The following is a 9,652-nucleotide window of genomic DNA, read 5'->3' as shown; positions in this document are numbered from 1 at the left end:
GACACTTAACATATGTATGGAATGTTCTTTCTTTAAAAACACATTACCATTCTAGCTTTTCAACAAAGATCTGGCTAAAGTTGATCCCCTGGGGAGGGCTCAAAGGTACTTGTTTTTCCCTTTGAGCCAGTCACCTTCCAGTCCTTCCTGAGCTGTGAGTGCACATTGCTGGGTCATGTCCAGCCTCTCATCCACTGGCACCCCCAAGTCCTTCTGGGCAGGGCTGCTCTCCATCTGTTCATCCCCGAGTCTGGACTGATACTGGAGGTTGCACCAAGCCACATGTAAAACCTTGCACTTGGTCTTGTTACACCTCTTGAGATTCCCATGAGCCACTTCTTCAGATTGTCCAGGTCCCTCTGGATGTGTCCCGTCCTTCAGGTGTGTCAGCAGCACCACTCAGCTTGGTGCCATCTGCAGATATGCTGAGGGTGCTCTCAATCCCTTTGTCTATGTCGGTAATGAGGACTCAAATACCACTGGTCCAGTACAGACCCCTGAGGGACCCCATGTCACTGATATCCTCTGAGCCCTTGACCACGACCCTCTGGATGCAACCATCTGACCAATTCCTAGTCCACCTAACAGTCCAGCCATTCAGTGCATCTCTCTCCAGTTTGGAGAAGAGGATGTTGTGGGGGACCATGTCATAGGCTTTATAGAAGTCCAGAAAAATGGCATCTGTAACCCTTCCCTTGTCCACTGATGTAGTCACCCCATCATAGAAGAACCCTGGTCAGGCAGGACTTGCCCATGGTGAAGCCGTGGTGGCTGTCCTGGATCACCTCCCTGTCCTCCCTGTGCCTTAGCAGAGCTTCTGGGAGGGTCTGCTCCGTGATCTTCCCAGGCACAGAGGGGAGGCTGACAGGTCCGTAGTTCCATGTCCTTTCTTCCCTGTTAAAAGATGGGTGCAATATTTATTTCCCTTTTGCAGTCACCTGCAAAAAAAAAAAGCCATGACTTTCCAAATATGGTGGAGAGAGGCTTGGCAATTACATCCACCAATTTCTTTAGGACTGGGATGCCTCTCATCAGGTCCCATAGACTTATGTGCATTCAGCTTCCTTGGGTGGTCATGAACTTTATTTACAGTGGGAGAGACTTTGCTCTCTCAGTCCCCATCCTTCTATCCATCCATTTGAGGAGTGTGGGAAGAGAGGTTGCCATTGATGACTGAGGCAAAAAAGTTGTTGATTCTTCTACTTCAGTCTTCCCCTCATGAGTTGTTACCTGTTCACCAGTGTTTTTTATCAGGGGGATTTCACCTTCTTTGACATTCCTTTTCCGACTAATGTACCTGTAGAAGCCCTTCCTGTTATTCATTGTGTACCTTGACAGGTTCAGTTCCAGTTTCGCTTTGGTCTTCCTCACACCCCCTCTACACAATCATACTTTTTTCTGTACTCTTCCCAGGTCTTCTCTATACTCTTCTCAGGTTACCTGTCCTAGTTTCCACTTCTGCATTTGTTTCTTTCTCTTTATTTGACCAGCAGGTCCCTGCTCAGCCGTTCTGGTCTCTTGCCTTCCTTGCATGATTTTGTGCTCCTGGGAATCTCTAACTCTTTTTATCTATAGAAGATTTCTTGAAAGATTTGCCAGTTCTGTTCCGCTCCCTTTTCCCCAAGGGCAGTGTCCCAGGGGATGCCTCTGACAATCTCTCTGAGGAGCAGAAAGTCTGCCTTCCTAAGGTTCAGAAGCCTTACTTCTTACTTGGCATATGTTCCTCAAGAGTGCAAACTCCACCAATGCATAATTGCTCCGATCCTGACATCCCCAGTTATCTCTCTTATTTTGGAGACCATCAAATCTAGTGTCATGTTCCCTCTGGTAGGGCTGGCTATTACCTGGCTTAAGAAATTATCTCTGGAGTCTTCTAGATTGTCTACAGTTCACCATGCTACTTTCTACCAATACTTCACAAATGCCAGTGCTTTTGAAGGTAAAAGGCTTTTAGTGCTTGGTTATTTAAAGTTTGTCTTCCCTACTCTCTCCTAGAACGCTTGCAAAAGATTAATTGTAGCCCACAAGTTGCTTGTGAAGTTGACATCACTGTAGACAGTCTAAATCATTCACCTAAGGCCGCATAAGGATTTTACAGCACCTGGAACTCTCAGAGAATTATACTTGACCTTATTAAGTAAACTAATTTATTTTTATTTAGACAGTAATTTGTCTGTATTTTAAAAGTGGATCAGGAGGAAAAGAAATTACCATTGCAGTTTCAAAGTGCTTTATGAGTATCAGCCTTGCTAAAAACCAATAGGATGCATGTTCTGAAATTTCTGAGATGCTTTTGAAAATCCATCTCTGCAAACACCTTAACATTTTTCCTCATGAAGCTCCGTCTTACATACCTTATAAATACCTGCAAAACCACCTCATTCTTTTTGTCACTTTTTGTCAAATTTGTCTTGATGTGATACTTACAGAAAAAAATCTAGCTTGCTGTTGGAACCTTGGTTACTGAGAATTTTAGACTTTCTCTGCTGACAGGCACTGACCCTCAAGAGAACACTGCATTTGACCTGAGGCCATGGAGAAGGCTTCCAAAATTGAATGATAAAACTGGGATTATGGGTGTGTAGTTTGAATAGAAGTGTATCACAGTTGAATAGAAGTAATATCACAGGGTGGAAAATTTAAAGTTTAAGGTTTTAGGATATAGTAATACATATAAAGCAAGATGGAAGTTTTAGGGCAGAGGCTAGTCCTTCTTCACCTTCTTCTTCATGGGTTTGGGTGGTATTTTGTAATTGGATAAAAAAGTTCACATTGTGGGCCACAGGTGGTTGGTTGTTGGGTTAAAAGTAAAAATAATTTAGGTGTCATTTCTTAATTGGACAGTTTACCCTTAAAAAGCCTTGTAGAGAGAGAGAGATACAGCTCCATTTTTTAATCTGTTAGAGTGAGGTGCTGTAGAACTGACAGTTTGTGAGACTGTAATATAAATAAGAACTAATAAAGATCTGAGTCTGAACAAGAAATACTGTCTCACGCATTTAACCCCAACCCTGGCAAAAAAAAGTTAAGACTCGACAGTTTGCTTTCTGTGATCATTCCTTGTTTTTACTGGCCTGAATAATCACAGTCACCTTCATACTCCATCTATTTGTTATCTCTTCTCTCTTGGCCCATATTTACATCAGCAATGCTCAGGAACTGGACTGTTCTTCCCATTTTGTGATTTTCCAAAATGTGCTAGGGCATAGCTTGCTTCACAATGAACATTTCCAGCAATCCCAAAGCAATAATGCACCAAATTTACATGCCAGGGAAAAAGCAAGTGAGTATTGCTTGAACAGATGTGCCACTACCCAGCTGTAAGTAGGGAACCCCATCTACCAGGGACTGTTTGCCACTGCAGTACTAAGAAGTGCTTCAAAATGAGGTGGAAATTACCAAAATCTTATTCGTAATTTTGCCTTAGTATGCATGCTTATATCCTGACAGGACATGCCATGAAAAGATGTTTCATTACAGAGGAATGGTGTAGCATTGGAAATATAAATAGGGACTGTATAATACAAATACAGATGCCTAAATAAAAGCATTTGGGATTCATCTGGAAAGAATGAAATTAAACTGATTTTTGCTTCATTTGGATAGTTCAAATAGAAAAAAAGACCATTATAGTGCCAGTGACACACTTGCTAGCACAATAGAAATAATCAGGATTCCAGTTTAATGAGATATTGTAGAAGGTGAGAATATTTTGAAGTGCTAATGAAAAAGAAGTGTTATAAGTGTTAGAAAATGGTAATTGGTAGATAGTAGCACTTTTAAAGAATAATAACAGTTTCATATGAAAAAGGATTGTAAGAATATTGATTAGCTTAACTGGAACAGGAATGATTTACAGAAAGAAGGGATTCAAAAGAGGAGCAGCTTTACTTCTGTTCTTACAAAGCATTGAGTAGTGTTAATTAAAACTGAGGCAGGACAAAGCTTAGGGCATGCACAATAGCACAGGTATCCTCTGAATGGCATTGACCAACAGAGGTGAGTGTAATATTGCAGAACTTGGGAGAATTACTGATTGCAGAGCTCATTGCCTTGTACCTAAGAGGTTGCATGGGTAAAGCATTCCTATTCCAACTTTTTGTTCTCATTGTCCTCTCTGTATTCCTGCTTACCTGTGGCAGGAGCTCGCTGCCTATAGGCCATGGACATTCTGGTCTCATTTGTGTAATTTGTGCAGAGTATTTGAGCCCTCTGTACCTTAGCTTTTTATAAGGAATTATTGAGAATTAGGGATTATGATGCTTCTGGCATGGCTTTGTGCATGCTGGTTTTAGATGCAAAACAGGGAAGCAGCAAGTAATAACCTGAACTTCTATCTGGTTTTATTTACTTAGGTCTGCCTTTTTCACACTACTCACTGACAAAATGAATGCAATGAAAACTTTGATTTTTATTTTATGTTACTTATGGTACTGCAAATGTTTTAAAGATATGGTTTTTAAAATACATTTAATATAAAATTGAAGGGTTTTTTATTCAGAGCTGAATATGTCTGATGCCGTTGTTAAATATCTTATCTTACTTGATGTTAACATAATTAATTTCTTACAACTGAACTAAATTACCATCCTAATCATTATTCTCTGGTTTGTCAGCTGAAGTTAGACCACATTTAATGGTAATGCTATGTAAAATCTGATATGCTGGGAATATATAACATGTTTCTGAAGGGCATGATGATAATCAGATTTGTCTAGACATGTAAAACACATTTGTGATGCTGTGAACTCCTCCAATTAATTTCATGAGTTTCTGAGACTCATAATAATTTAATTCAGATGTAGTGTGGGATTAGAAATTGTAGCAGCCACAAGTTTTTTAGCAGAAAAGCCACAGACTTCTTAAAATATTCAGGCCACGTCCCCATGTGTTATAAGTACCATTGGTGTGTTATTTCAGTATTGAATGTATTCACTAAGAATTTACTTGATGCAGGTACTTGCCTGTCTGAGGAAGGGTAAATTTAGACATTGGGCAATGTAGTGTATCCACTGGTTATTTAATGGCATGCTGTCTTCTGCTGCAGCCATGCAGCTGTGAGCTTTTTCAGTTCATCATGCTTCTCTCATCCTTATCCAGCACATGCTGGTTGCAGCAATCCCTCTCCAAAGTGGCTGAGGAGTAGTGGAGCACGTTGGGATATCCATGATTTTCTACTGTGGCTCTGCTCAGTAGGAATATAACATTGTCCAAAACAGTAGTGGTAAGCTGCTGCATGTTCTAAAGTTGCAAAATGAGAGGTGCAACAATTCCAGTTTTAAGCAGCTTAAGTGCTGCATGTTGCCACCACTTCAAAGCCTTGGAACACCCACTGGTTCTCATATTTGCCTTTCAGTTCCCCTTGCTTTCCCCAACATGCATGCCTCTGCAGATGAATGTGTTCATTTAAAGCACTGATGACATATCATTTGTCAAGCTGAATCTTTTCCCACCTCAGTCTGGGTTTGGTGTGGGTATTCTCCATACTTCATTTCCCCATGTGGAAAGAGAGGTTTGTCTTTCTCTCTTTCTTTTCCGTCTCTGCAGACTGCCCACAGACTCTGTAACACAATGTGAGCTGGCACAGGAGACCTGGCTGTGGTGGGGGGACTGGGGGCAGTCTGTCTCTCTGTCTACCTGTCTGCATCCATCAGCTGATTTGTCTTCACTGTCAGACTGCACAGGAGCAGTGGATGACTGAGGAAGATGAGCTGTTCCATGGAAAGGACAGCCTCTTGCCCCAGCAATGCCCCAGCTAGGCTGGTCTCTAGCCTTCCACAGCTGCGCCTGACCCTGCCTGGACAAACCCCTCTGGGCTCTCCTCACTGCCCCCAGCTCCCATTCCTAAGGGAGCTGACAACTCTTGCTGTGCTCAAAAAGACTTGCCCAGAGAATAAAGGCTTCAAAATCACAGGGACATTTAAAAAACAAATATCCATCACTTTAAGATAGACTCATGTAATTTTTTTTTCAAGGTGTGTCTTGAAAAGTTTTGATGTGTGAAATCCAGTTCTAGCTGGGAGCTATCTGAATTTCCCAAGCAAAATGTTACCAATGAGGGGAATGTGTTTCAAAATCAGGAACAAAATGTGTGACCTAGAAGCCATAGGGGAGACAAGGAATTAATTGGAGAAAGCTCCAAATGGAGCTCCAAACCTGCTGTGGGGGAGGACCATAGGAAGGGTTTCCAGGCGACTCATCTGCTTGGCAGTGTTGTCACCTAGACACCTCAGTAGGGATCTAAATGCCAGCCAGAGTGCATGAACAGGAAAGACAAGAGTGGAAGAGTAAACTGTACAAGGAAGGCAGTTAATTTCCTGTATAAAGGTGTAGGAGAAAGAAGGAGAAAATCTTTTAGGGAAAACTGGGATGATTGTTTCTCAAAGAACAGATGAAAACACTAAAGAATGATGCAAAACAGGATTTGAGGATTTGACAGTCTGGGCTTGAGCACCTCTTAGAGTGCTTTATGGGAGTAAATGAGTCTCCACTACATCTGTAGGAGAAGGAGTGTTCCCACTGCCTCTAGGTTTATCAGCATAGGGTCTCGTTGTACCTTTGGACTCTTTTGGAAGAACTGACATAGCCAAAGGCAAGGTACACAACTTCCCCTTCCACCCTGTGTCCACAAATAGGTTGTCAATGTTGTTGCACCTGAGGAAAAACTGCCTGACTGTAAACTTTCATTTGCTGACTGTCTTCTTTTACCAGTGCCTTGGTTTGTTCATCTACCTGGCTGCTTTTGTGTGGGTTGATGCTAAAAGCTGTAGCGCACTCTCCTCTAATGCATGTTAAAGCACAGAAGCTTTGAAGATACAGGTGTTTTCATTGTGAGCTAACATCTGCCAGCTTGAACGTATGGTGCCAAAACAGCAGTTCCCCACAGCAGACACAGCATGTGAGCCTTATTCTGAGTGGAGGTTAGAGGGGAATGCAAATAGTTTTTCCTTGGTTAGCATCAAAACTTTGAGTTAGCGCCCCAGCAAAGCTGAGTCTTTCTCTGGGGAATACTTGTGAACCTTAGCGTCATCATCAAATTAATTAAAAGTTGTTCCTCCTCTCTTGAGGTTAATCTGAAATATGGGATTTAGCAGAGGACTGAAAAAGTTTTCTCTTTCCACAGGAGGTCCTGAGCCACCACATTGTTTATACTCACTGGAAGTGATCACCTCTGAAGTACTAAAAGATATTAGGTTACTTTTATATTATTTATATTAGGTTCAGTTATATTGTTGTAATGTCTTATTCCAGTATTCATCCAGGAATATATTAGTAATTACTAATACTATAATACAATTATAAGATCTCTTGAGTAGGTGCATGAATAAAGCCATCAAATAAGACAAAGTGCTAATAAAATCTTACACAGCTGGGGGAATATTGCTATAATAACACTTAATGAAGAAAAGGTCATACGTAACAAAAATACAGTAGTACAATGAAAACAATACTATAGTTAAGGATTATTAATTAAAGTACTTTCCATTAATGTAATTTGACTATAGTCCCATTCCACTAGGGGTCAAATTCATCCCTAGTGTTACATGGAGAGTGTGTATTTGAGAGATGGATTTTTGCCTTTGGTTCGGGCTGCTTAGAATTTTGTGTCCTGCTGCTTCTGAAGAAGTTCTGAGCACCTTCTTCTGGCATTTGTGTAAACCTGAGCTACAGTTTTTTCAGTTCCTTAGCTTTGTGTCCCTGCACGCCCCTACTCCTTATGCTCTTGTCCTTGCATGCCTTCTAGTGATTCCAGCACTCTACTGAACCAGAAATGTTTGCTGAAACCCAGGAGCAGAGCTGTCCTGTGACTTGGGGAATACTGGCATCAGTAGGTGGAGCTGTGCCTTGCCGCAGGAGCTCACTTGGATGCTCTGGGTTGCATCCACATTAGCGCAGGCGTTGTGTTGGTACAGGTCAGAGGAGTGCATTTGAAGAAAACTTGGCAGCTGTCCCTGACACGCTGCACTTTGTCCCGCAGCACAGAGCAGAGGGGACAGCAGTCCTGTGTGATCCTGGCCAGACAGGCCTTCCCATTAGCAGAACAGAGCCTTAGATTAGGGAGTCCCCAGCATAAAACTGTTTGCTGAGTGTGCTTGAGGTAACACTGATGATTATATGATCAGAAATCATTAAACTATTCTTTTTTTCTATTCTCTTTTGTCTCCTACTAATCAGCTTGCTGACTATTTCATAACGATGAAACTGAGCACTTTCAGTGCTGCCCCAGGATGTATTGGCTACAGTCAGAGGTCTGCATGTGCAGATTACTTCTTTATTAGATGTGTTTTCTGCCTTCTCACCAAAGTAAACAAACCATCACTTGCAGTAGTTGAATTCATTTTATGTTTGTTTGTGTTTTTGGTAATTTATTCTGTATGACTGCTGGTGTTTGAGTGGAATAGCTGTCTGAGTTCATTAGTCAAAGAATGAGAAGGCTTCCTGGAGCTCTCTCTCCATGCTTGCAAATGTCTTGCTAGTATTAAAACTTTATTTCTATCAGTTTTACTAGTCCTTCCCACAATTTTCAGTTCTGTTAGGCCACACTTCAGTCTTCTTTTTGCATCCATCTCATATTCCACAGAAATTGTCATAAGCTGTTGAGACCTGATATTATTTTTATTGTTTTAGTTAGCTCTCAAAAGCCATGGTGCCCCATAAAGCAGAACTAATACAGTAGTACATCCTGTAAGCTCTCATGTTTTAATTCTGATCAACACAGCAGAACATGTAAAAAAATACTATTTAATTTGCCTCCTTTATTGCATTTATGTATTGGACAGATGGATGTTTCGATGATTCTTTCACAGTAATTACAAAATCCTTTTTCTGTTCACTTTGCTGGATGATTGCTCCATTTAGCACATTCCTGAGCTTGATTCTTCACTTCCAGGCTAATTATTTCACAAGGTGCAATGGCTAATCTAAACTGTTATGTCAGGCTGTCAATACCTGTAATCCGTTTTTTTCCCACCTACAGGTACACCCAACCAAACATTCAGTGGAAAAAAAATAATGTGAAGGACAACTCTCATTCAGCTGTCAGTCATATTGCTGTGTAAACCAGGTGACAAACATCAATGAAGTAGCAATCACATTTCCATGAGTTTTCCTTAACTCTTTCAGTTATCTGAGCACTTCTTTGCCACAGTAAGATCTGAGAAGACCCACACTCTACCCACTTATAACTATAATCTCAGTTATATGAAATACTGCTTCAGCAATGTTTGCATTTAAAAACAGTCATCCCCTTTTTCTGACATCCCCTATTCTCCCTTGGGCTATATGAGCTTTATGCAGAAAACAATTTGGCATCTCTCAAACAGTGTTTTTTCTCCTTTTTCCCTGAGAGAGGCATTAACTTCTTTCAAGAACTTTTCAGGGACTTCATACTGACTAAGATATCTTAATCTTTCATTTGCTAAAAAACAATCAGGCTAAATGATGTAGATCTGAGTATTAGCAATGAGAACTTGTTTCTCTGCCAACCAGGTATGTATCTTGCAGCAGGCTGATCAAAGATTCCAACATGCCATCATGAAGCCTGTGTCAGCAAAGCCTCAGGTGACTTAAAGCCCTAAATTAGTGTGTGTATTTGAAAAATGTATTTTGGAAGAAAGTCTGAATGCAATCAGCAAGGACTATTGCAACACCA

Source organism: Passer domesticus, chromosome 4 (assembly GCF_036417665.1).
Source record: "Passer domesticus isolate bPasDom1 chromosome 4, bPasDom1.hap1, whole genome shotgun sequence".
Taxonomy (NCBI): domain Eukaryota; kingdom Metazoa; phylum Chordata; class Aves; order Passeriformes; family Passeridae; genus Passer; species Passer domesticus.
The sequence above is the reverse complement of the archived record's forward strand: the minus strand, read 5'-3'. Positions refer to the sequence as shown.